The sequence below is a fragment of the Cervus elaphus genome, chromosome 32 (genome assembly GCF_910594005.1).
Source record: "Cervus elaphus chromosome 32, mCerEla1.1, whole genome shotgun sequence".
Classification (NCBI taxonomy): domain Eukaryota; kingdom Metazoa; phylum Chordata; class Mammalia; order Artiodactyla; family Cervidae; genus Cervus; species Cervus elaphus.
The window spans coordinates 41,979,952-42,007,936 of record NC_057846.1 but is presented as its reverse complement, the minus strand read 5'-3'; the positions used below and the strand labels follow the sequence as shown (position 1 = coordinate 42,007,936).

The 27,985-nt window shown below is 39.2% G+C and overlaps 1 long non-coding RNA gene across 1 annotated transcript; it reads right to left on the bottom strand.

Annotated features, from left to right (window-relative positions):
• Nucleotides 1-17,659: 17,659 nt before the first annotated feature.
• Nucleotides 17,660-27,953, bottom strand: LOC122688042. Its single transcript, XR_006339314.1, has 3 exons — nt 27,823-27,953; nt 23,974-24,029; nt 17,660-17,684 (listed from the first exon to the last, which is right to left on the bottom strand). It is a non-coding gene; the product is annotated as an uncharacterized LOC122688042 (long non-coding RNA).
• Between the last annotated feature and the right edge of the window lie 32 nt (nt 27,954-27,985).

The following is a 27,985-nucleotide window of genomic DNA, read 5'->3' as shown; positions in this document are numbered from 1 at the left end:
CCTTCTCCAAGGGATCTTCCTGACCCAGGGATTGAACCTGGGTCTCCTGCATTGCAGGCAGATTGTTTATCATCTGAGCTACCAGGGAAGCCCCATGTAAGCCTTAAGGAAACCAAAACGAAAATATCAATAAAACTTACATAACAGAAAAAGACAAAAAAAAATCAAAACACATCAAACAACAACAACAACATCAACAAAAGACAGTAACAGAGGACAAGACAGACAAAACAACTAGGAAGAAAAGGCAATAGTAAATAACTTCCTTATCAATAATAACTTTAAATTTAAATGTTTAGACTCCACAAGCAAAAATTACTGAGTGGCTAAAAAGGTGGGGAGGAGTTCAACTCTATACTCTCTACAAGAATCTCACTTTAAATTGAAGGACATATAGAAGTTGAATGTGAGGGGATGGAAAATATATATTCCAAACAAATGGCAACCAAAAGACTGCAGGTGTACAATTTGGAAGAAAACATGTGACTTCATATTAGATCTGTTCCTTTTACTTTAACCTTTATGGTCCAATGCCTGCTTAGTTATGCTGATCCTGAACCTTTTGTAAAAGTATGTTGCCTACAACTTGAAATGTTCAGGATAGCTTGATCCTGACCTGACCTAAACAAAGAATAACATTTGTCTTGTTGGAGGGTTATAGCAACATTATGACATGGTCGTGACCTGACCTTTATGGACAGCTGCAAAAACAAAGGATGGAACACCAAGAAGTGAGCAACAAATAACTATGCCCCTCCTTCAACTTGCCTTGAGAAGTGCCTTGGCGGACTTCTCTGGTGGTCCAGCGGTTAAGAATTCACCTGCCAATGCAGGGGAAATGGGCTTGATTCCTGTGCCAGGAAGATTCCACATGCTGAGGGGCAACTAAGCCTTTGAGCCACAAGTACTGAGCCCATGAATCGCAAATACTGAAATCTGTGTAGGCTAGAGCTCATGCTCTGCAACAAGAGTACCCAATGAGAAGTTCTCACACCAAAATGAAGAGTAACTCCTGTTCACTGCAACTAGAGAAAGCCCACGTGCAACAACAGAGACCCACCACAGCTAAAAATAAAATAAATAAATAACTTTTAAAAGTAAAAGGGATTTGCTTACAGTCTTTGGGAAATCTGGGCTCTTTAAGGCATGAGCCACCCATCTCCTTACATGGCCCTGCAATAAACCTTTCTCTGCTCCAAACTCCAAGGTTTTGGTATTGTGTGTCTTACTGTGTGTCGGGTCCAGGTGTAGCTATACTTACACCAGACAAAATAGAAACAAAATCAAGACAGTCACAGGAGTCAAAGAAGGAGATTTTAAACTGATTAAAGGGTTAATTTACCAGGAAAATATAACAATTATAAATAAATACATTCTCAGTATTAGAGCATCTAAATATACTGAAAGCAAACAGTGAAAGAATTTGAAGAGAGATATAATCAGCAATATACTTCAGTACCACACTTTCATAATGGGTAGAGAGAGCAGACAGACAATCAATAAGAAAAATTATGGACTTGAAAAACATCATAGCCAAAATCTACCTAGCAGTTATATACAGAACATTCACCTCAACAGCAGCAGAACATACATTCTTCTCAAGTGTCCACAAGCTTTCCACACAATAGATTACATGTTTAGTTACAAAGCAAGTCTTAACAACTTTAAGAATATTTAAATATATCATGTGTCTTTTCTGAACACATTTTGGAATGAAACCAGAAAGAAATAGTGGAGGATAAGTAAAAATACAGATATGTGGAAATTAACAACATACATTTGATCAACAGTTGAATCAAAGACTAAAATCCAAAAGGGAACTTGCATATCTTGATAAAAATAAAACAGAAAACACGACATACCAAAATTTATGGAATTCAGTGAAAGTAAAGAGTTAAATGTATAACGACAAATAAATAGAATAAAAAGAGATCTCAAACTAACAAAATAACTTCACACCTTGAAGAGCTAAAAGAAGAACAAACTAAGCTAAAAGTGACAAAAGAACACAACCAAGGATAGAGCAGGAATAAAGTGACAATGATTAGAAAAACAAGAGAAAGTATTATAAAACTAAGATTTTTTAAATGATAAATAAAATTGACAAACCTCTATTGAGATTATGAAAAAAAGGAAGCTTCAAAAATAAAATCAGAAATGAAATCAGACAAATTAAAGCTGATATCACAAATATTAGAAGGATCCAAAGAAAATAAAATGAACATTATATATCAACAACTGGATGCTATATAGAATGGTTACATTTTTACTGTCAGGAAATCTCACAACACAGACTCATGGAAAAAAGGAAACTCCGAACAGACCTGCAACTTTTTGATAAGTAATCAAAACCCTCCTAACAAGGAAAAGCCCAAAACCAAATCTCTTCACTGGTGAATTCTATAGAATATTTAAATAAGAACTAATAGCAAGCCTTCTCAGACTCTTCCAAAAAATAAAAGAGTAGGTAACACTTTCAAACTCACTCTAGGAAGCCAGAATTACTCTGATACAAGAAACATATGAGCTAACATCCCTTATAAAAGTAGATGGCAAAATTCTCAAAAAAAATACTAGTAAACCAAATCCAATGTAATCTAGCACGTTAAAATGGTCCTACACCATGACCAAGTTAAATTATTCTTGCAATGCAAGAATAGTTCGATATTCAAAAGTAAATGTGTAGAAGCACATTAGCAGGACAAAGAGTCAAAATCACACAATCATCTCAATATATGCAGAGAAAGAATTGGTCAAAGTTCAGCAGCCATCATAAGAAAAACTCTCACCACACTAAAGATAGAAAGAAATAAGAACAACATAGTAAAGGCCATATAGGAGGAGCTCACAGTTAACATAATGTTCAACAGTGAAACATGAACATTTTTCCTCTAAGATCAGGAAAAAGGCAAGGATGTCCACCCTCTCCATTTCTATTTCAATCTAGGACAGGAAGTTATACTGAGAGCAATTAGATAAAGAGAGGGGGGGGAAATAAAATGGTATCCAAATTGGAATGAAACAAATAAACATGTCTTTGCAGATGACATGATCTCATAGACAGCAAAACTCATAGACTTCAAAAAACTTCAAATATTTAGGACTAACAAGTCCCATAATATTGCAGAATATACAATCAACATTCAAAAATTAGATGTAATGCTCTATGTACAGAAAACTATTTTCAAGGAAAGATAAATTAAGGCAACAATTCCATTTACAAAGATCACACACACACAAAATACCTACAAACATATTTAACCAAAGAGGTAATAAATTTGTACTCTGAAAACTACAAAGTATTGATGAAAGAAATCAGATAAGACACAATCAAAGAAGATATACACATGGCCACTATCAGAAATATGCAAATGAACACCAAAATGAGATATCACCTCACATCTGCTAGGATGGCTATGTTGTATATGGCTATGATCATAGAAATAAATGACAATGAGTGCTGTTGAGGATGTGGAGAAACTGGAACAGTTGTACACTGTCACTGGGAGTAGACTATGGAACAGCTGCTAGAGAATACAGCAAGAACTGAAAATGAATGTCCCTGTGATCTAGCAATGCCACTTCTGGGCAGTTATGCCAAAGAACTGAAATCAAGGAGACATTGACACTGCTATGCTTACTGCAGCACCATCTGAATAGACAAGATGTGAATAAGAGCTAAGTGGCCATCTACAGAAGAGTGTATTAAACAAATATGGTATATACACCCTGTAGAATACAATATAGTCTTTAAAAAAAGACTTAAATTATAGAATACTTGACAGCACGATTCACATTAAGGACATTACGATAAGTAAAAGAGACCCATCCCAGAAAGACAAAAACAGCAAGACTCCATTTAAATGAGGTATCTAAGATAGTCAAATATATAATACTCAATGGTGGAATGGTGTTTGTTAGTGGCTTGGGCAGCAGGGAGTGAGTACTATTTAATAGGTATAAAGTTTCAGTTAAGCAAAATGAATAAGATTCAGGATTTTCTATAAAACACATCTATGTAAACAATGGGGTTTCCCTGGAGGCTCAAACAGTAAAGAATATGCCTGCAGTGCAGGAGACCGGGATTCAATCCCTGGGTGGGGAAGAGCCCCTGGAGAAAGAAAAGGCAACCTGCTCCAGTATTCTTGCTTGGAGAATCTCATGGACAGAGTAGCCTGGAAGGCTACAGCCCATGCTGTCGCAAAGAGTCAGACATGGCTGGAGCGACTAACACACTCACATGTTAACAATAGTATAATAAACACTTAAAATGTGTTAAGAGAGTAGCACTCATGTTAAATATTTATATAACATTAACTAAGCAAGTAAGTATGTGTATATAAATTCAGAAAAAAAAAATGACTTAAATCCTTACAAAATTGAGGAATGAAATCAATGTTTAGATTCTGGAAACTGATCAAACTGCAAATAGAATGGGTTGAAAGTCATCCACAACAAAAACATCATAATTCAAAACAAAAATACCTTCAAAGAACCCAGACAGTAACATCACATAACCTATAGAAGAGCAGTAGTTTGAATGACAGTAGATTTCTCATAGAAGTCATGAAGTTTCAAAGGAAATACAGAGACATTTTCAAATGTTGACTAGTATTGAAAAACATGAATTCTACATCTGGTAAATTTATCCTTTAAGAATGAAGTGAAAAAAAGAGGCTTTCTCAGCAGAGGGAAGCTAACAGACTTAGCCTACAGCACACATATCCTAAAATAATGGCAAAATGAAACTCCAAGAAACATAGGTAATCACAAAAAGGCCTGGGTAGTCTTAAGGAATTAGGACAAATAAAATGGTTTAAATATGGGTAAATATAAAGGATTATATCTTTCTTTTCCCTCATGAGTTTCTTTAATCATATTTAGTACTTGAAACAATAATCACATAATTTCATGTGATGCTTAATGTATGGAGAGGAATATTTGAGTAGTTATAAAGTACAGAGAATTAAAGTTCCTAAACAGAGTAGGGTGTCAGTGTTTCACTTGAATAAGTAAACTTAGCAGACTACGTTCTATATATATATTTGTTTTGCCGAAAGTTCTCAGAAGGTTCAAAAGATTTGTTAACAGAATAAGCCACTCATTATATACAAATAAATAATACCAATATTTATTAGAGAACTATCTAGTTTACTATCAGTATAAAAGAGAAGAGATATAGAAATAGCAGAGGATACATCACAAAATTATGTTTTGACCAACATCCAGACTCAGACAGCACTGGGAAGTCCCATATAACAGCACATCTGGAGTCCCAACTGGGAAAAGATCCCATGCAGCTCATCTGTTCTATGGGTGAGGCTTCAAAGATTGCAGTTAGGGGTTCCCCTTTATAATCCCAGGACACAAACTGATATCATCAATCTGTGGCAAATAGACCTGGTTTCATTTTAATGCTGTTTGTTTTGTCTTATGAAACTTGAAATGTTGTTAAGCCTGGGGCTTGGTTGGCCAGGCTTGGTTGGCCTCCAACGGATCAACAATTTCAAGATTTGTCTCCTATCTTATCTATGGCATGTGGCTTCCCTTGTGGCTCGGATGGTAAAGAGTCTGGCTGTAATGCGGGATACCTGGGTTTGATCCCTGGGTTGGGAAAATCCCCTGGAGAAGGAAATGGCAATCCACTCCAGCATTCTTGCCTGGAGAATTCCATGGACAGAGGAGCCTGGTGGGCTACAGCTCATGGGGCCACAAAGAGTTGAACACAACTGAGTGACTAACTTTCACTTTTTCACTTTTATCTATGGTGCCTAAGTCTTGCATTCGCAGCAGCTAGTCACAGCCAGGGTAGTGTCCAGGCAGGTTAGAAGCAAGGCCAGAAGCCTGTTCTGCTTTGTCTCTGAAGCCTAAACAAGACTATTTAATGTCTGTAACAATACTGTATAGCCTCAAACAAACACTAATATTAGGTAGTTAAGATAGGAAAAAGGAGTTCAAAATGGCAGTGGCTAGAAGACAAAGAGGGGAGAAGCCCGTGAAAATGGAACAAAGGAAGGTCTGAAGACTGGAGGGAGAGCCTCAGGTGAAACAAACAGCCCTCATGGCTAGCCCAGTTTTCATAGGGCAGGCTTGGGGGGAGGGGGGAAAACATAAAAAGAGGAGTCAAAATTGAGCCCCTCTCTTCTTTTGGGTCAGCCCACCCTCACGTCTCGAGGATATAGTTTCTTTTGCTTGCCAAATAAAACTGAGCTGTAACCAAGCTGTGACACTGGTCCACCATTTCAGATTTTTGCTGAGGCGAGACAGAACTGAGGAAATTGCAAACTCCCTCTGACATATCTGTGCCATTTCTTGGATTTAACTTGGCTGAAACAACCTTGGCCTGGCCCCTGCAAGGCAGAGGCCAAGCACAGCAGAAGCCCAACTCAGCAAACGCTCACACAGTGGAAGCTGAACACAAAGAAAATCCAGTGCAGTGGAAGTGACAAGAAGCCCAGTGTGCTGGAAACTGATACAGCAAAATCAAACTCGGCAGAGAACTCATGTGGCTCAGTCTCAGATTCCAGAAGCCCTCCAGTTAAGGTGGGAGGTCCTCGCCCCTATGGTTGGAAGGACATATGGCTAAGAAAATATTAATTCCTTTACAATCTCTTGTTTCTTGTTTCCTTGAACCCCCTGTGAACAGTCGAATGGCAGTGGGTGCAACTGAGGGACTCTGGCAGGGGCTACTCCACAGTGTGTCCCTAAGGCTCTACTATCTGCTGCACCTTAGTAGCTATTGCCCAAGCAGGTAAGGGTTCTTCTGTCCTTAATCTTCTTTGTACCAAGGATCAGGCCAATGAAAACTGTAAACACAGGTCAGGTATTTGGCAGATTTTCCAGCAGATTATGAAGGTGATTCCTCGGCTATTTTCCCCATTGCTTTTTCCTCCCGTCCTTCAGCTCCTCTCTCCATCTATGCCACTGCTTATAAAGTACCAGGTAGGTCATCATCTTTGTATTTCTGAAAGCTGTGTTTGAAACTGTTTGCCTAAGATTGGAACTCAAACCCACGTAGCAGGGACTCTGTGCTATGCTTAGTCATCCCCAGTTGTATCCAACTGGGACTTGAGCCCGGCCAAAACCCACAGTCCATGGTTTTAGGACCTACTGAAACTCAGGTTCTTGATGTCTCATTGCATAAAATTCAGTGAGAGACACAACAATAGGTAAGAGGTAGATTTGCTCAGATTCAGAGAGAAGCACAGTCCACAGAGTGTGTGCCCTCACAGAGGGTGTATGCGGTGGCCATGGAACGTGGTGCGGTTAGCTTTTGTGAGCTGCGTGATTTCATATGCTAATGAGTGGGAGGAACATTCCAAAAATTGGGGAACCACAAACTCCTTAGCCTTTTGATATTACCTTGGAACTGTCATGGTGCCTCTGAGTGTGTCATTTAGCCTGCAGACTGAGGATCAAGGTTTAGTTGAATTTGACTTGTCTGTCATCCTGGACCCATTTAATTTTAATCAGTTTATGTTATGCTCCTGGGCTACGTCATTCTTTCAAAAGTTGTGTCCTGCTCCCTACCCTTCTGTTTCATGCTCTTTTCCTGAGCCGCTTCCAGGCCCACAATGTTGCCTCTACAATCTTCTGGAAGGAAAACCAGAAAATAGCTGGTCCTTGGGAGGGAAATACTGTATAAGATCCAATCCCTCTAGACATTCAGGCCTTCATCTTTCATGTTTCCTACAACATGTGCAACAACAGCATCACTCAGCAAACCTGCTAGGATGGGTGATAGGCACACAATGCCTGCTAGAAATCATCTGTTGGTGGCATCCCTTCAAGGGCAGTTGGGCTTCCAGGGATAATGTTTGCCACTTTGGGAGTTAGCCCTGCAAGCCGTTTGGGCCCAAACCCTTACCACCCTTCTCCTAAAGTTACTAACATACCCCAGGATCAAATCTCCACTCCACTTTTATGGACCATCTAGTCTGTTACCTCTTATCAACGTGTTCTTAAGCCACTTACTAACTTACAACCAGGACCCTGCCCCCTTGTAGGCAACATCACTCCACCCAGCTTATTATTAAAATACTCTTAATGCCCCCAACAGAAGCAGATAACCCACTCCTTTGTCATTATTTCTGTTATTAAAGGGGGTCTATGACAATGAAATGTTTACCACTGGAAACACCCTAAGCTGTTCTTATGGAGTACTAGGGGAGGAGATCAATGAATTATATTCTCTCAGAGTAATAAGAGAATAAGGCTTATGGCTGTTTCACCAGGTTCCCAGTCTCAGGGCACAGGTCTTGGATTGCTTTACATCATGGTATCTACTCCCATCTGTGGTGGACAAACCAGCAAAGAGTTAAGATTACAAACCCTTAATCCTACCCAGCACCGGACACACTGGAGACCTTGGGGAAACCCAACTCTAGCCAGGGGTCCCAGGATGTTGACCTGCTTCGACTTGCCTAGGGATCTGGTCCTCAGGAGGTTGTCACTCCTCAACCTGCTTAGGGATCCACCAGTCCAGGGATCCCAGGAGGTCAACATCACTTGACCTGCCCAGGGACCCAATTCTTGGGAGGGCTACCTGCCTCTACCTGCCTGGGGATTCAATCTCCAGGAGGCTGTCATGCCTCAGCCTGCCTGGGGATCTGCACCCTGACCCGGAGATGCCCAACTCTCAGGTTCCAACAGTACTGGGTAGAATAAGATTCACCCCTAAGGAAGTCCACCTGTAAAAATAGAAGGAGGCCTATTAGTATTTTTCTTTTTTATTTTCATCACTGTCTTTCAGATGGGAAATAACCAATCCACTTCTCGACAGACGCCCTTGAGATGCATCCTTGATAACTAGAAGCTGTTTGATCCTCTAATTCTAAGGAGAAGTCGCTTAAAATTCTTTTATGCCACTGCATGGCCATGGTGTCCTCTGGGGGATAAGGAACAATGACCTGAGGATGGGAGTCTAAATTACAATACCATCCTGCATCTAGACTTATTCTGCAAAAGACAAAGGAAATGGACAGAGATCCCTTATGTTGAAGGTTGAGGGGCTATCCAGATGAGAAAAATGCCCAACAACATGCAATTCAGGTTCTAAACTTTTTGGCAGAGAGGGGATATAAAGTCTCCCATGCTAAGGCACAGATGGTCGAGACAAAGGTCACTCACCTGGGAGTTCAGATTACACACGGGTCCAGAAGGCTGTCTTCTGATTGAGTACTAGGACTCCTCCAGTTGCCCATTCCCATGACTTGAAAACAATTGCGAGCTTTCCTGGGGCTAACTGGGTATTGTAGAATCTGGATACCCAACTATGGTCTACTTGACCAACCCTCATATGAAAGCTTGACGGCATGGGATGCTTCAATCCCATTAATGTGGGGAACTTCTTAAAAGAAGGCAGAGGCTATACCAAAAGGTGCTTACCTTAATTCAAGCACCCACCTTGAGGTTGCCAGACCCAGAAAAAGCACTCCAACTTTATGTCCCTGAAAAGGAAGGAATAGCCTTTGAGTGTTAACTCAAAGATTGGGACCTGAGCCCCAGCCTGTAGGTTACTTATCCAAGAGGCTCGACAAAACTGCCCAAGGCTGGCCTCTGTGCCTTTGGAATCTTGCAGCTATTGCAATCCTGGTAGAAGATGCTTTAAAACTCTTTTTTTGGAGACAAACTAACTATTTTTACCAGCCACCCAGTGAAACAACTCCTGAAAGGGAGAGGACATTTGTGGATGTCTGATCCAAGGATCCTCAGAAATCAAGTAGTGCTGATGGAAAATCCAGACCTGACTTCCCCTTGTGAGGTTCTTAACCCGGCTACCCTCCTTCCTACCCCCGAGGGCTCTCTCACCTTTCATCTTTGCCTAGAAACTTTGGACTATTGGACAAAACTCTGAGAGGGATTGTCAGAAGATCCTCTGACCAATCCTGAGGAAATCTGGTACACTGATGGAAGCAGCTTTGTCTTGGATGGAAAAAGAAGAGCCGGATATGCAGTAGTCTCCAATTTTGAGGCCAAACCTTAGCTACCAGGTACTTCAGCCCAATGAGCTGAGCTCATAGCCCTGACTCAAGCTTTAGAGCTGGGAAAAGGAAAAAGAGTAGCTATTTACACTGACTCAAAGTATGCCTTTCTGGTGCTACATGCACATGTTGCTATTGGAAAGAAAGAGGCCCCTTGACCACCCGAGGGTCCCCAATCAAATATGGTGATCAAATCCTTAGGCTCTTAGAGGCAGTCAACATTCCCACTCAGGTTTCAGTCTCCCATTGTAAAGGACACCAAAAGGGAGCACAGAAGTGGCACGAGGGAACCAAGCAGCTGATCAGGCAGCTAAGAGAGCAACATTACAGAACAATAACCTAATAGGGGTTGCCACCTTAGTTCCACAGGCTAACTTGCCTGAAACTCCATCATATATTGAAGGTGAGACTCTTAAAGCTAACAGTGAGGGCTTTCCAGAAGATCACATGGGGTGGTTCCAAAAGGAGGGACTCGTTTTTCTACCTGGGAACCTCCAATGGAAGTTGGTTAACTCCTTACACGCCACCACTCATTTAGGGGAGAAGGCCCTCCAAAGATTACTTTGAAGGACCCTCCTCTGAAAGGTCCTCCAGAGAAACAGAACTCTAAATGACTGTAAGGTAAGTGGTCTCCTCTTGCCCACTTGCCAATTAAACAACCCCCAAGGAGTGCAAAGACCCCAGCTGGCCCAGCCCGTCCAGTGACATGGGACCTACCTAGGAGAGAACTGGCAGATGGACTTCACCCAGATGCCAGTTTCTCAAGGGTATATATACCTACTAGTAATGATAGATACATTCACAGGATGGATGGAAGGCTTTCCCACCCAGACTGAGAAGGCTGAGGAGGTGGTAAAAATAAATAAATAAATAAATAAATGCTTCATGAACTCATTCTGAGATTTGGTCTGTCCAGGTCATTACAAAGTGACAATGGGACATCATTTATTTCTAAGGTCACCCAAGGGGTCTCTAAAGCATTGGGCATTACTTATTATCTCCATTGTGCCTGGAGGCCTCAGTCTTCAGGAAAAGCAGAAAAAACCAACCAATTCTTAAAATCAGCAATAAAAATGATAACCCAGGAGACCTCCCTGGGATGGAAGGAGGCTTTACCAATAGCTCTCCTCTGCACCCGTATTGCCCCTAAAGGAACAGGTTGGTCTTAGTCCTTCTGAGATCCTCTATGGGAGACCTTTAGTTTATGCCAATGATCTCTTCCTAGATCCAGAGACTCAGAATCTCTGGTCCTATACCATGGCCATTGGGCAATTTCAACAGGATATACGCTTGTGAGGTGTCAACCAGGACCCAAAAGATTCTAAAGAGTCACCACTATATGCTCCAAGGACTCAAGTTCTAATTAAGTCTGGAAAGGTGGCTCCCCAAAGGTTCAACTCCAGCCCACATGGAACGGCCCCTACCCTGTAATACTCTCTACCCCACAGCAGTGGAGGTACCAGGACACAAGTGCTGGATTCACTACTCATGAGTCAAGCCACGGAAGAAAATAGAAGAGGACACTCAGTACACCTGTCAAAAGCTACAACATGCAGTGCCAGTTCACCAAGGATATATAAAACTACACCTGACCACAGAAAAAATCACTCACCCTTAGATGGACACTGCTATAAGGACTCTGAGGCTTGATACCGGCAAGAGGGGGAGGCCCAATGCCCCTCATCATCCCAACTCAGCAGAAAGTAGCCAGAGAGACCTAGACACCCCTACTCCCAAAGAATTGGGCCTCCTATCTCTTGAGGGCGGAATGTTAGGTAGTTACAATAGGAAAAAGGAGTCCAAAATGGAGGTGGCTAAAAGACAAAGAAGGGAGAAGCCTGCAAAAATGGAACAAAGGAAGGTCTGAGGACTTGAGTGAGGACCTCAGGTGAAACAAACAGCCCTCATGGCTAGTCCAATTTACACAGGGCAGGCTCAGGAGGAGGAGAAAAAAACATATAAAAAGAGAAGCCAAAATTGAACCCCCCTCTCTTTTGGGTTGGCCCACCCTCAAGACTTGAGGATGTGTTTTCCTTTGCTTGCAAAATAAAACTGAGCTGTAACACCGGTCCACTGTTTCAAATTTTTGCTGTGGTGAGACAGAACCAAGGAAATCACACACTCACCTGACACTAAGAAAAGTATAACAAGGAAAATATACTAAAACACAATAAATGAATCATAATGTAATCTTAAAACTGTTCAAGTAATTCGGTAGAAGGGAACTGCACAGAATAAAGATCCCAGGAAAATTTCCACATAAATAAGCTTTCCTTTCCTGACTTTTTTTTTTTTTTTTTTTTTTACAAAGGTGCAAGAGCAACTCAGTGCAGAAGAACAGCGCTTTCCAGAAGTGTTGTCAGAATAATTCTACATCCCAAGTCAAGTGAGTGAACACTGATGTAAATCTCACACTTCATACAAAATCATCTCAACTGAATACACTTTTAAATGTAAATGAAACTATAACATTTTTAGGGAAAAAAACAACACATAGAATCTTCAGGAACTCTAGGGCTACACAGATTTCTTAAGTTTGACAGCCAAGCTACCATTCATGAAAGGAAACACTGATAAATTAATTCTTATTAAAAGGGAAATATGTCATCAATCACAGAAATTACTATGAGGATGAAAGGACGAACTACAGACTGGGAACAAATATCTGCAAACCACATACCTGGCAAAGGATTTATAATACATAAACTCTTCAAAGGTCAATAGTGAAAAAGCAACCCATCCAACTAAAAAATGGGCAACAGACATTAACAGATATTTCACAAAAGGTGATAGACAGGTACAGGAAACTACAGTCAACATTATTACTCATCAGAGAAACATGAGTCAAAATTATATGAGGTAAATTATACACCTGTCACAATGGCTAAGTTTAAATAGCAAAAAATTGCAAGAAGGCAGACACTCCCCTCTCTCTCATTCATTGCCAGAAGAGAGTTAAAATGGTACAGCCATTCTTCAAAAAAGATTGGTGATTTCTGTCAAAAATAAATATATACTCAACATATAATCTGGCAATGTTATTCCTGGATATGTATTCCAGAGAAATAAAGATTCACACTCACTCAACAAACTTTACATCAACATTCACAGAATTCTTTTCAATCGCTTAAAGATGGGAAAGCACCAAAATACCTCTCAACTGCTGAAGTGTGTGAGAATCACAAAACCTGGTGTTTCTTTGTAGGAATGAGACTGTTGAGGAATTCAATTTTTTTTTAAATAGACTTCACGTGACAGATTTTTCTATTACTTCTTTCAATTTGGATAGGTTGTATTTTTCAAGGAAGTTGTCCATTTCATCTAAATAATCAAATTTATTGGTATAAATCTCTGGTAATACTCCAAGCTATCATTTTACTTTCTTCATGACTAGTAATATCTCCTTTCACCCTTAATTTGTGGAATTTGTTTCTGATCTAGATAAGTCTTACTGAGGGTTAGTAATTTTATTACTCATTTTCAATAACTAAATTCAGAGCTGTAATTTTTCCATGCTTTCCCCTTATCTCTATCATTGATTTCTGAACTTCTTGCATTATTTCCTTAGTCTATTATGTTTCAATCCTCTATAGGGTATCACAGTTTGTATCTGAAGGCAATGAATGTAATGGAACCTTACTTCTGGATTCTAGGCTATGAGGTGTGGAGTGTGTAAGTGATAGTGTCTCTTAGTCTAGAGCTTGATCTTTCCTCCAAAGACTTAGACTTTCTGCCTCAGCTGAACGCCTAGGGTTTTAGCAATATCACTCTGCACTGCCTGGATGAAAATACAACATCTTCCAACACTCTTTTATCAGTAGCATTGTCTCCAATTTACTCTCTACTCTTTACAATAGAGTCTTGCCCACCAGGTATACTGTCTAATATTCAGGGAAAAAAGGACAACTCCCTTCTCCTAAAAAAATGCACATAGATACATAGCCCTTCTTTATCTCTGGCCCTGTGTCCTTCAAGTTCCAGCTGCTTCAGCAACCCTAACCGTTACAAACTCTTAAAACCCAAACTTGTAAGGAGTCTTAGTTGATTCAACTCTTGTACTAGAGTTAAGACATTATTCCCAGTCAGAGGACCAAGTTCAATCTGAGGCTCACCATCTGTGCTTTCTTTGTGTCAGAGGAAGAATCCCTGAGTTTTTTGTTTTTTTTTTTAATTGTCAAATGTCTGAAACAAAGTTTCTCATGGTTTCTGTCCTGCTTTATCTACTCCTAGATGGTGAGAAAGACAAATGATGTACCAGTTATCCCATTTTAAATTTCATTCTCTCTGAATTGCAGCACAGCAACAGAATCTGACCAATCACTTGCATTTGTTTCTTCCCCATCATCTATTCTGGCAAAGTACATATCTTAAACTAATGCTAACTTCCTTATATAATTTTAAACATTTCTTGAATTGTATCTGCATTTGAGACTAGAATTCAACTTCCTATGGCTTTCATGTAAACATATTCAGATTCTATACCCAACATGCTTTTGCAAATGCACTTTTCTGTGCTCCTTCTATGAAGTGGTTTTCCATTATTCCCTCCACTGCTCAGGTGCTATGACACCTCCATCAAAATTTCTCCTTGTGTTTAGTAGCTTCTCAGTTCCATTTCCCATTTTTCTCTCCTCACAGACTACTGCTACTTCCAGAGAATCTAAATGACCTTTTCAGGAAAGTGATTCCTGAGTTCCAAATTTTAAAATACTCATTCTATTCAATATGCTTTCATAGCAATTGCCACATTATATTTAGGTTTGGGATCAATTTATTTGCCCAACAATTAGGCTGAGTATAAAGCAGGCTGCTTCTTCCCATTAATGGTACCATTACCACATAAATATAAAAATCTACAAAACATAAAGCAAAACTCACCTGTATAAATGAAGAATCTGAAAGCAACATCCCTGACTTGCTGTATGAATACACCAGGAAATGAGAATCTAAAAATGACCTAATTCAACCAAAATAAAAACACTTTGTTTTAATAACAGCATTAATAAAAGCAACTTCCAGAGTTATGAAATTAAAAAACTTAACCTTCTACTTTATAAGCTTAAACATATAAAAACTAAATGGGTTCATTTCCCCATTGTCTACCTTTCTTTCTGATAGCATATTATGTATATAAGTGAAAACAAGAACCAGAATGACCATATACAAGTGTGGGCACTGTAATGACACAGACTGATGTCTAATAAAATCCAAAACTTCCAGATTACCACAGCAAATTTTTTAATATGGATTCAACCATCAATATATCTCATGGCATATATCCTTTTGTTATAATCTGCTAATAAGTAGGTATGATTGATAAATAACAAAAAAATTCATGCTTATTTCATTAGCTTGTTTTCATGAAGTTCAGTTCAGTTCAGTCGCTCAGTCGTGGCCGACTCTTTGTGACACCATGAACTGCAGCGCGCCAGGCCTCCTTGTCCATCACCAGCACCTGGAGTCCAACCAAACCCATGTCCATTGAGTCAGTGATGCCATCCATCCATCTCATCCTCTGTCGTCCCCTTCTCCTCCTGCCCTCAATCTTTCCCAGCATCAGGGTCTTTTCCAATGAGTCAGCTCTTTGCATCAGGTGGCCAAAGTACTGGAGTTTCTGTTTCAACATAAGTCCTTCCAATGAACACCCAGGACTGGTCTCCTTTAAGATGGACTGGTCAGATCTCCTTGCAGTCCAAGGGACTCTCAAGAGTCTTCTCCAACACCACAGTTCAAAAGCATCAATTCTTTGGCACTCAGCTTTCTTTATAGTCCAAATCTCACATCCATACATGACCACTGGAAAAACCATAGCCTTGACTAGACAGACCTTCGTTGGCAAAGTAATGTCTCTGCTTTTTAATACACTGTCTAGGTTGGTCATAACTTTCCTTCTAAGGAGTGTCTTTCAATTTCATGGCTGCAATCACCATCCTCAGTGATTTTGGAGCCCAGGAAAATAAAGTCAGCCACTGTTTCCACTGTTTCCCCATCTATTGCCATGAAGTGATAGGACTGGATGCCATGATCTTAGTTCATGAAGTCATCCTGTGCTAAAAACAACCTTCAAATTCCCAGTGCCTTAAAATTCTTTACAAGGACTGTTGTTTACAAGGTTACTGCAGGTTCAGCTCCACACTGCCTTCATTCTGGAACCTAGGAAAAGGTATGGTCCCTCCATGGAAATTGTTCCTTATGTAGCTAAAGGAGAAAAATTGCAGAAAATACAATAGATCTTAAAGCTTTTGCTTAGAAGCAGGATTCTAGTCTTTGGCTCAAATATCATAAGTTATTTCTATAGACAAGTGTGATATAAATGGGGTATGGAGCTATAATCTTCTCATAAGGTGGATGGTGATTATCTTGGAACAATCTAACATCATATTTATGGTAGACATGAGATAGGTTGGAACCTGAACTCTTTACTGAAATACTTGACCTGGACAAATGTCTCCTCAAGTAACCAATGACAGAGGAACTATAAAGGACTAAAAGTAACTGCCTGCATGAGCAGTCTGGGCAAGTATGAATAGTATGATACAAAAAGGCCACAACGTGACTTCTGAGGTGCCAGGAAAAAAAACTGTGCATGATGCTTGTACACACCACCACCAAGGGAACCTGTAGACTGTTGCAGTGAAGCCAGTTCTGACTTCATGTTGGAACTGTTTCTTTGACTTACTTTTCATTGCTTTTGTCACTATAATCATACAGAATGGCCTGCCTCAGAGAATCCCACCCCTCTGCCTGACTGTTTACCTTAAGTGCCTTTGTTCAGAACCACGTGATGCAGATGGCAGGAAGGAAGAAATTAACACATCCTCTGCTAGACACTTGGTATTCCAGGAGTTGTTTGCAAGATTAATGGCCTCACCTCCTTTATTTTACTTTATTTCCTCACCTCCCCTCATCTCTGATCTATAAAAGAATCTGACATCCAGACCCCAATAAGACAGTTATTTTGAGGTACTAGCCTGCCATCTTCCCGATCAGCTGACTCCCTGAATAAAGTCTCTTCTTTGCCTTTGCCTCAACCCCTCATTTCTCAGATTCATTGGCCTGTTGTGCGGTGAGCAGAGTGGGCTTGGACCCACCAATCACCCCTACTTTCACCCCACTTAAGGAATCAACCCGCCCTCCTCAGAGAGTGAGCATGGGAACCTGTTACTTGTTTTCACTCCTTCCTCTGCAGCATGAGTCTCAACAAAGCCTTGCCTGAATTCCTTGTCTGGCCACTTACCGATTTCCACTGACTGAAGTGTCCAAGGACCATAGATTTCACAAGAATTCCAAACATCAAGAAGCCACTGAAGGCCAGAACAGAGACAAACTAGAGTGTTAATAGAGTGCTTGTTTCACCAAAACTTTCCTTTTCATATCTCCTTTACTTTCTCTCATTCGTTTTCTAAAAAATTGTTTAGTGATGTATAGTTGATTTGTATGTTGCATAAGTTTCATGGAAAAGTGATTCATATACATATATATATATATATATATATATATACACACACACACACACACAGGCACAAACACATACACACACACACACATATATATATATATACAGAAATGATATATACTGTGTATATCTTTATATATCAGTATATATACCAATAAAAGAATCTGAAAAAAATATATATATATAAGCAAATTAAGTGGGACAGAGAAAGACAAATATTCTACAATATTACTTTTATGTGGAATCTAAAAATGTGATAGAAACAAACTCATTTACAAAACAGAAACAAACTCACAGAAAGGGAGGGGGGTAAACTAGGAGTTTGGGATAAACAGATATCTCCTATCATAAAACAGATAAACACAAAGGACCTACTATATAGTACAGGGAACTATATTCAATATCCTACAGCAACTTATTTCTTTTCTTTCTTAAAAACTTTTCCTTTTCTTTAAATCAAATAACAAAACTAGAGAGCTTCTCAAGAGAAAAATTGATATTTGTCAGTTTATATTCCACACAAAAATTCTGAATGGTCTGGTTCTAGATGCAAACATCTAGAACATGAATTCCGGAACAAGAGTGGAGCCAAATTTTAATAACTGTGTTCAAATGGAGGTGGTGGAAGTGGGAATCTGAAGCACTTCCCAGAAGAAAGAAATTAGAAGCAAAATGCTTAACAGATATTTGACAAGAATTATTAAAAGGATAAAAACTTAGTTTGTAAGTTTATTCATCCTGGACTCTTTTTGGAAAGCATATTTTTCACTTCTTTACGAAACAACATACCAGTCTGCCTTAACCAGTGACATAAGGAAAATACAGTGTATAAGGAAATAACCAGTGTATAAGGAAAATACAAATGAGCACTGAAAGAAAAACAACATCAGATGAAAGAAAAATAAACAACAAAACAGAAGGCAAAATTTAAATGTTAGTTTTTAATGAAGTAGCACTGCTGGACAAAAGTCTTAATTTGAAGAAAAATTAATAAGTTTTCAAGGGAGATCATCCCAAGGGAAAAAAGAGATACCCTGAAACTAAAACACATGACAGTTAATATTAAATAACCCAATAAGTGTATCTAAAAGAATCTGCCTACTGGAAAAAGAATTACAGGTCTAGCCAATAAAGGGGAGGGCGCTAGTGGTGAAGAATCTGCCAGCCAATGCAGGAGACACAATAAATGCAGGTTTAGTCCCTGGTTCGGGAAGATCTCCTACACAAGGAAATGGCAACCCACTCCAGTATTCTTGCCTGGTAAATCCCATGGACAGCCTGGAGGGCTATATAGTCCATGGGGTGCAAAGAGTCAGACACAAGTGAGCGCACACACACACACACACGCACCCCTCAATAAAGAGGGAAATCACTGGTAAAATGCACATCAAAAGTAAATATTTGATCAAATTTATCAAATAAATTATGATATGGAGCACAGAGAAGTAAGGCTCAGGATGAAAATGTAGATTCCCCACAGAAGAAAATAATGTGTAGGGGTTGAAATTAAATTGAAAAAATTAAGGCACTTGGGCTATATCAAGGGGTATTATTATAACACACACACACACAAACTTTCACTCACCCACGCATGGAAATAATTAATATGGACTCCATCAAATTGCAAAAATGTATATAAAAGAAATATGACACAAATAGTACACATTGACAAAATGCTATTCAATTATGAGAACAGAAGACATCTGCAGATAGGCGGTTTGGCCATCTGCACATCTCATCTGAAGAAAATAATCTGAAACTATTCTAACTAAACAATACCTGAGTCAGCATAAAGCTGCAATAAAAAGAAAAAAATAAAACAGAAGCTTTGAAAAAAGTTGGACAATGCAATGTGATAGGGCCCACATGGGGTCTCATTGATAAGATGGCTCATTATGTCAACCTCGCAAACAAAGAATGAAATCACAGTGATCTGTGAGACTGACCAAATTGCCCAAATGGCATCCTGTTATCTCACTGGTGCCCATCATCTCAAAGATGCAAGACCACCAGATTCCAGACCTCCAGCTGTGTGACCATCCCTTCAGGGAATTTTCATTGGTGGGGTATAAGAAGGACTCCGTCAGAAAGGGTCCAGGATGCTGGTTCTCCTTAATAGCCAGTCACCCTCTCTTTTCCCTCTAATAAATTTCCCTTTTCTTGCCTGACTGCCTGACTTGCTCTCTTTTTCTCCGCACTGCCTTATACAATGCTGTTGCTGAAGAAACTGAAAGCAGTGTATTTACATCTTAAATGGAAAAAGAATTATAAAAAATATGATAGAATGCTATGCTATCACTTCAAGATCTGAGAGACACAAAAGAGGAAGGTGAGAATCTATGAGAGAAAATATGAACAAAATGATTACCTGAAAATTTTGTTGTATAGCAATGAATCCCAAAAACAAAGGAAGAAAACAATCGATAGTCTATGTGGCATATTTGCAACATATAGAAGAGAGAAAGTGTTAATATCTACAGAAAATAAAATTTCCCACAGATTGATCATGGAATAAGAAACAGAAAAAGAGAAAGATAAAGACATAGATAGAAAATAAATAACTCAAATCAAATGAATGAAAACCAATCTCGCCCCCCAACAGCTTAGCATAAGCAAGTTAATGAGAATGGTCAGCAAACACTGGGAAAGATACTATGTGTTATTAATAACCAGAGAAGTGAATATTAAAACAACAATAAAATAGCATTTGTTATCCACTAATTAACAAAAATGAGTGAAGATACTCATTTTGTTGAGAATGTACAAAACAGAAATGCTTTTAAATTATCGTCATGAGTAACACGGAGAAGGCAATAGCAACCCACTCCAGCACTCTCGCCTGGAAACTCCCATGGACAGAGGAGCCTGGTGGGCTGCAGTCCATGGGGTCGCTAAGAGTCAGGCACGACTGAGCGACTTCACTTTCACTTTTCACTTTCATGCACTGGAGAAGGAAATGGCAACCCACTCCAGTGTTCTTGTCTGGAGAATCCCAGGGACGGGGGAGCCTGGTAGCCTGCTGTCTATGGGGTCGCACAGAGTTGGACACGACTGAAGCGACTTAGCAGCAGTAGCAGCAACAGCATGAGTAAAAATTGGTTATAAGTGTTTTGAAGGAAAAAACTGCTAGTATATAGCAGTTGAGAATTTTCTTATTTATAATCATAATCCATCAGCTTCACTGGGACCTGGGAAGTCATGGCCAGGGATGTCCACAAGAGAGCTGTTCTTGCTGTAAATAAGGGAGGATAAATAATTTATGAGATAAATAAATTTGATGACTACCTTTGCATTTTAAAAAACAAACTTCTTTTGCACACACCAATGTGAATAAATCTCAACAAGTGAAATTAGGCAGAATGTTGCATGACAAACAATCACAAAACCGAAACCACATACAATAAAACAGTTAAGTATCTATTGCTCACACTTTTATGTGCCAGTAGCCATGACAACTCTGCTAACTCTGGCCAGGCTTGCTCAGTGGTATAGGATTCAGCTGAATATTGGCTGATGTAGGGATAAATAAAGCACTGTGGCTGTGATCCATATGTCTTTAATCTTCCAGCAAGCTAAGCTCAAGCATATTCTCATGGGGATGACAGGCAAACAAGACGGAAAGTAAAAAAGCAAGAGAGTTTTATTAAGCCTCTGTTGACATCAAGCCAGTCAACATCACTCTGCCCAAAATAAGTGGCATGGCCCCAAACTTGGCTAGTAATTTGTCAGGCACTAAGGTAAAATGAAAATGTGAGGTCTCTCATTCAAAAGTATTAAGAACCTCAGGAGAGCATCAGTAGAGCATGAATCCAAGCACAAGGCCCTTCTAACCTTGGGCTCTTCACACCAGTGATGTTGGCCTTGTGTAGATAAACTCAGACCCACAAGACTGAGTGTGAGGCGGACTTTGAGCTGTATACACTCCACTTCTTGATGAGAGGAAATCAAAGTTATATGGCAAAGAGTGAAGATACAGGGAAAGATAAAAAATTGGTATCACCTTCATGTTTCATCATATTAAGGAGCACCCTTACCTAGCCTTCTGAACCATGAGTGCATGAGTGTTAAATCATTCCAGTTGTGTGTGACTCTGGAACCCTATGGGACTATAGCCTGCCAGGCTGCTTTGTCCATGGGACTCTCCAGGCAAAAACACTGGAGTGGGTTGCCATGCCTTCCTCCAGAGGATCTTCTCAACGCAGGGATCGAACCTATTTCTCTTATGTCTCCTGCACTGGCATGCAGGTTCTTGACTACTAGCACCACCTGGGAAGCTCTTTCTGAACCATAAAGAACTGTTTAAGGGACTATACAATACTGTGCCATTTACATCTATTTAAACAAATCATCAGAACATAATTTTTATTGATCTTTAGACATATGGATGAAAGACGCTTAAAATATGGCAAAAGAATATGTATCAATATCATAATTTCAATTAGCACTGAGGATTGAGTGTGCTGAAGAGGTCTGGGCATGGGAATAAAAGATCTCACTATTGTGTCCATATACACTTTCTTTACCATGTAGGAAAAATTCTTATATGTGCATCATTCCTGGCAAGAACTTGATTGTTTATATTATCCTCAGAATTTTCCTTTTTAATTTTTATTCATTCATAGAAAAAAAAACACCAATATATAAAGCAGCATGATAATATAAACTATGGACTCTGGGTGATAATGAATGATTTGTCAATGTAGGATCTTCAATTATAGCAAATATATAACTCCGGTAGGGAATGTTGATAATGGAGGAAGCGATGTTTGTGCTGGGGCTGAGGATATATGGACATCTCTGTGCCTTCCCACTCAATTTTGCTGGGAACTGAAAACTGCTCTAAAAAATAAAGTATATTAAAATTATAATAAGGAGTATTAAGAAAACTAGGTGAACAGGCAAACCAGATACAGGAAAACACAAACAGTCAATCAATATTTAGAAAAATCATTTAGGGAAATACAACCTGCACTTAAGATGAAATACGCTATCTTAGCACTTCGTGCATGCTTTTGAAAATCTAAAGTGCTAGTGTCTTTTTAGAAAGTAACTCCCAATATCTCTCAAAATCTTTACATGCTATAAAAGGTTGGTAATAAAGAAGGCCTACCTTAGAGGTGGTTGTGAAAATTAATCAGTTACTAGGTACAAATTAGATGCCTAGAAATACATCTGGAAAATGGTACCTGCTCAATAAATGTCACTTGCTGTTGCTGTTGTCATTATTATTATTACTACTACTACTATTATCAGCAGCCATTCTTTGTGATCCAGAAGCCCATCTATTGATAGCAAGTCCATGAAACAAAATCTCTATTGTGTAAGAATACAGAGATAAGGATATATATTGTCAGAGTTTATAGTGACAATTCCTGGAAATAAACTCATTTCCCATCAGTGGTACATACTATGAGATTTCATCTATTAAAAAATGAGTAAAAGTATATACATAAAATAAGAAAATAAATGCTGTTATTAAATAAGACAGTTGAAGAACACTATTTCCTTTTGTGAAAAGAAACCCCCCCCACTTTTTTTTGGTAGGTTTTATTTCAGGTAAGGATGCAATTTAGAATAGAAAACCATAGAATGATAAACACAGGTTATTTATATTGGTTTCCTCAGAGTGAAAATAGAAATCTGAAGACATTAAAATATATATACTATAGCAAAATGAGATAAAACAAGAGTGGAATATCAAGTAAAATGCTTAAAGTCATAGAATTATGTTAAATGACATGAAACAAACAAACTGAATTATATAGGCTGATAAAATTAGTCCCTGAATAGCTGCAATTTTAGATACATTTCAAGGAGTTACATAAAATGATTTTCACGGATCTGATATTCTTTAACATTTACATCATTAAAGTGCAGTTGGGTTTGAATATTAGACTTAAAATCTCAAGATAAAGACTGGAAAGTCTAGTCTGACATGAATCACCAAGACTTAACATATTAAATATAATACTCATGCTCTTCAACATTTAGGCTCTAAATATAGGCTCAGTCATTAAGAAACTAAAAGCAACTCTATGAAAAGAAGAATGGCTGGGTAATATTCCATTGTGTATATGTACCATAGCTTCCTTATCCATTCATCTGCTGATGGGCATCTAGGTTGCTTCCATGTTCCGGGAATTATAAACAGTGCTGCAATGAACATTGGGGTACACGTGTCTCTTTCAGATCTAGTTTACTCGGTGTGTATGCCCAGGAGTGGGATTGATGTTCTGTGAGAATAGCATTGAAACAAGTATACTATCTATGGTGAAACAGATCACCAGCCCAGGTTGGATGCATGAGACAAGTGCTCAGGGCTGGTGCACTGGGAAGACCCAGAGGGATGGGATGGGGAGGGGGGTGGGAGGGGGGATCGGGATGGGGAACACATGTAAATCCATGACTGATTCATGTCAATGTATGACAAAAATCACTACAATATTGTAAAGTAATTAGCCTCCAACTAATAAAAATAAATGAAAAAAAATGCTCAAAAAAAAAAAAGAAAAGAAAAGAAGAATGGCCACTTACTGTTTTTCAAGATGGAGAGTGTATGTTTTCCTGCCAATTTTGATGGAATAGGTAACCTATAGCAAAATATTCAGAGAGAAAGTAATGATTAGATATTTCAAAACCCTAAAAGTACATCTCTTCCTTCTTTTCCTTTTCCTTAATCTATCTCACCAAATGTACTGTTTTACATTCTTCTCAGAAATCAACTTTTGACAGTGGGAATCCAGGCTGCTTCAGCTTAATTTCTCTTTCATTAATTCTACTTCTTAAGCAGAATCATTAAGAATTTTAAGGTTATAATTATTTTTCTAATTTTTAAATTTCAAACCTTGTTTTAGTACCAAATATTTGTGACTATAAATTATGCCCCTATACCATTTTCAGAGGGCAGTTCAAATTTTTCTATGTAATTTCTTCATTCTAATTCATTGTTTATTATTCAACATCCATTATGATTTATGATTTCTCCTTCAGCCCATGAACCATGTACATTTTTAAATTTCCAAATACATTTTTCAGTATTTTTGTTGAGTTTAAACCTAATTGTACTGTTCCCAAATAATGAGCTCTGTACGATCACTATATGCTTTTCATTTATTTTTATTTTTTCATTTATCATGCATGCGTGCCTGCTCAGCTGTGTCCAACTCTTTGTGACCCTGCAGACTGTAGCCCACAAGGTTCTTCTGTCCATGGGATTATCCGGGCAACAATATTGGAGCGGGTTGCCATATTCTCCTCCAGAGGACCTTCCCGACCCAGGGATCAAACCAGTGTCTCCTCCGTCTCCTGAGTTGGCAGGTGATTACCACTGAGCAAACTGGGAAGTCCCTTATTTTACTTGTTGTGGTCAATTTTGTTGAGTAACACCGTATATTCTTCAGAAGTATGAGAAGCATTCTTCAGAAGCATTATTTACAGTGGAGACAGAGCATAAGTACATCTTGATTACAAAAGCTTTATCTGTTTCTGGGGATACTGACAAGTCTGGGTGTTTCTGATTCTTAACTAAGACAAGGACAGTAATGCTTTGTTAGGGTTCAAAATTCCCCTGGTCAAGGTTAGTTCTATTGTTTTCCCCAACTAGTTCAACAAGGCTGGCTTGGCTTCTTAAAACTTCACTGAAAACTTTGTAAGGAGTTCTTCCAAAGCCAAGATTCCTCCTATAAATCTTGTGATTTTAAGCAAGCGACTCAACATATTTCCAGAGCAGAGAGACTGAGTTCATGTGGAACTAGCTCATTAGGGATGCTTCATGGATTCCTGATATTTGCTTGAATTCTCTTTCTCCTGCGGCAATGTAGGTTGTATCATTAAATGAAAACCTCCTACGTGACATCCATAGAATTGAGTGAGTCAAAACAAAGAGCAGAAAAACAATACATAAGCTTCATTTGGTTCAATTTATTCATTGACAGAATGTTTATTTTTGTTGTTCAAATGTTTCTTCTTCTTAGAATTTTATTATTGGCCAATCAACATTTGAGATAACCATTTACATATCTCTCTATGGAAATGGATTTGAAAATTTCTCCTTGTCATGCTATCGGTTTTCATGTTATATATGCTGAGGATGTTTTATTAAATTCATACAAATTTGGGATTTTTATCTGTTTCATGTGAAGTGAATATTTTAAAGTAATGACACTTTCTCATAATGTTGGGTGTGTGTGTTTGTGTGCATGTGCGTGTACCAAATGCTGTCTTTTTCCTGATATTATCGTGGGTCCTTATGTTTTCTTTGGTAGCATTTCCCAGTGTACATTTGTTACACTCTCTTAAACATTTCAGCATCTCCAGATATTCATTGGGGGGGGGGGGTGTAATAGCTTTTATGAATACACAATTGCTGGTGTTTCTTCGTGCCACAAAGTGAGCCAGTCAGAAGTAGACCATTCAGTCTATAAAACCTGCCCCAATGTCTAACATAGTTTTTCAGTTGACAGTTGCAGATGTTCCTCTCAGATCATGCTACTGGGATTCTAATTGTTGGATTCTTATCTAATCCCTGTGCTTCTTTACATCAATATTTCTTCCTTCTTGAAAACATAGTGTCCTATCCAAAGTCACTAATTCTTTTTAAAACAGAAGTCAAAACCAGAAAAAGACTGACAACTAACAAAATGATTCCATTAGTCAACAGACAGAAAGGCATCTCTTGTTAAGGCTTAACCAAAAATTACCTGTTCAAAGTGAAGCATTCATTTAAGATGTTCATAAGAGCAAAGATGAGAAGACTGAAGAGGAGAGGTGGAGAGGTCTCAGGAAGATAGGCATCACTGTTTTTGTGAATGGGAGTCAAATATAATGCAACTTTTCTGGTAGACCTTTTCGATATTTATCTTTTTTTTTTTTTTTTTTTTTTTACAGTGGCTAGCCTGTTGATCCTACCAAGATGACTATTCAAGAAGGTTTATGAAACTATCTGCTGTGCTTAGTCGCTCAGTTGTGTCTGAGTCTTTGCGATCCTTTGGACTGTAGCCTGCCAGACACCTCTGTCCCTAAGAATTTTCCAGGCAGGAATACTGGAGTGAGTTGCCACGCCCTCCTCCAGGAGATCTTCCTAACCTAGTGATCGAACCCAGGTCTCCAGCATTGGAGGCAGATTCTTTACTGTCTGAGCCACCAAGGAAGCACATGAAACTATCTACGTGTCTAAAATGTGAAACACTGTGTTACATATAAGGTATCCGACAGTTAGGGAAAATAATGTCAGAGCTGTATTATCATAAAAATAATCCTAACTCTACCCATAAGAGATAAAGTCAATTACAACTCTCATGCATGCTCATTAAAAATATACATGCATGTGTGTATGCATGTCTCTAAAACTTCAGTTTCCTTCAAATTTACTGCCTTTAGAAAGCGAGGTGGCCATTCACCTTCTTAACAAGTCTCTGTACTGTCTACATTTCATTTTACAATGTACATAATGCACATGTTTTACTATGTTAATCAAATAAAAAAATAACATTACAAAGATTTATATATGCACATGTGTGTAAGTACAGGCATGAAGATATTCTTTATATATTGTCATTTTAAAATCATGCTATGATGTAAATATTGACATGGCCTCTCTTACACAGAAGGCATTTTTAAATGTATATCTTTTATAGAAAACAATCTAGTAGGCTGTAGATGCCTTTTTGTGTGACAAGAACTCAAGGCATCTTTTTCCTCTGAGTCTATTTCATAATGTTCATCTATTACTTGAGAAATGAAAACAATAACACTCTCATTAGAACACAAAATTTCAACAAGGGATAAGCATGTATTGATTTGGGTCTTGCACTCCAGGAGAAAAAAAAGAAAAACATATTTTTAAAGTTATTTCTTAATTACATGCGTTTTTGAAATTCCACTGTCAATATCTGTCTGTCCCAGTCTTCTGTGGCACTGTAATTTGTAGAAGCAATGTTTCAGAGTCTGCAGTAAGGAAGAGAGGAGTGAGCATCCCCCAGTCCAGGGCAGCATTCATTCTTATTTGTCCTCTCCTATCACATCACTTGTGGATCTTCCAAGCCCCAGTGGGCGCGCGCACACACGCACACACCGAAAATCATACTGTGTAGGGTTTTAAGAAGAGGTCCCCAGGACCCCATCCAGGATCCTCTCCCTACCCCCATCCCCGCCACATCTCCCTGGAAGATCTGTGTCCCCGTCAACTATCCCAGTCCTGCTCTGATACCTCCGACCAGCGGGCCTGGCAGAAGTCTGAAACTGGGCAGGAATCCGACCAGACCCGCCCGGGCTCCCCCAGCCTGGCCTGGGCTTCTGGGGCCAGGAGGGCAACCCCCTCCACCCCCGCGCCCAGGGACACTGCGACGATGGGCCCGCCTCCTATCCGGCAGGGTCCTCACTTACGATGGCACGCGGAGGCCAGCCGGGCCAGCCCTGTGAGGATTAGCAGGAGAGATAACACTGCGTGACCGGCCTCGCCTCAGCGAAGGCGGTTGACTGGACGTGACTCTCGCGGTTTGCGGCGCCGGGGCTTGGGAGCAGGACGTGGAAGAGGCGTGGCTGGGGC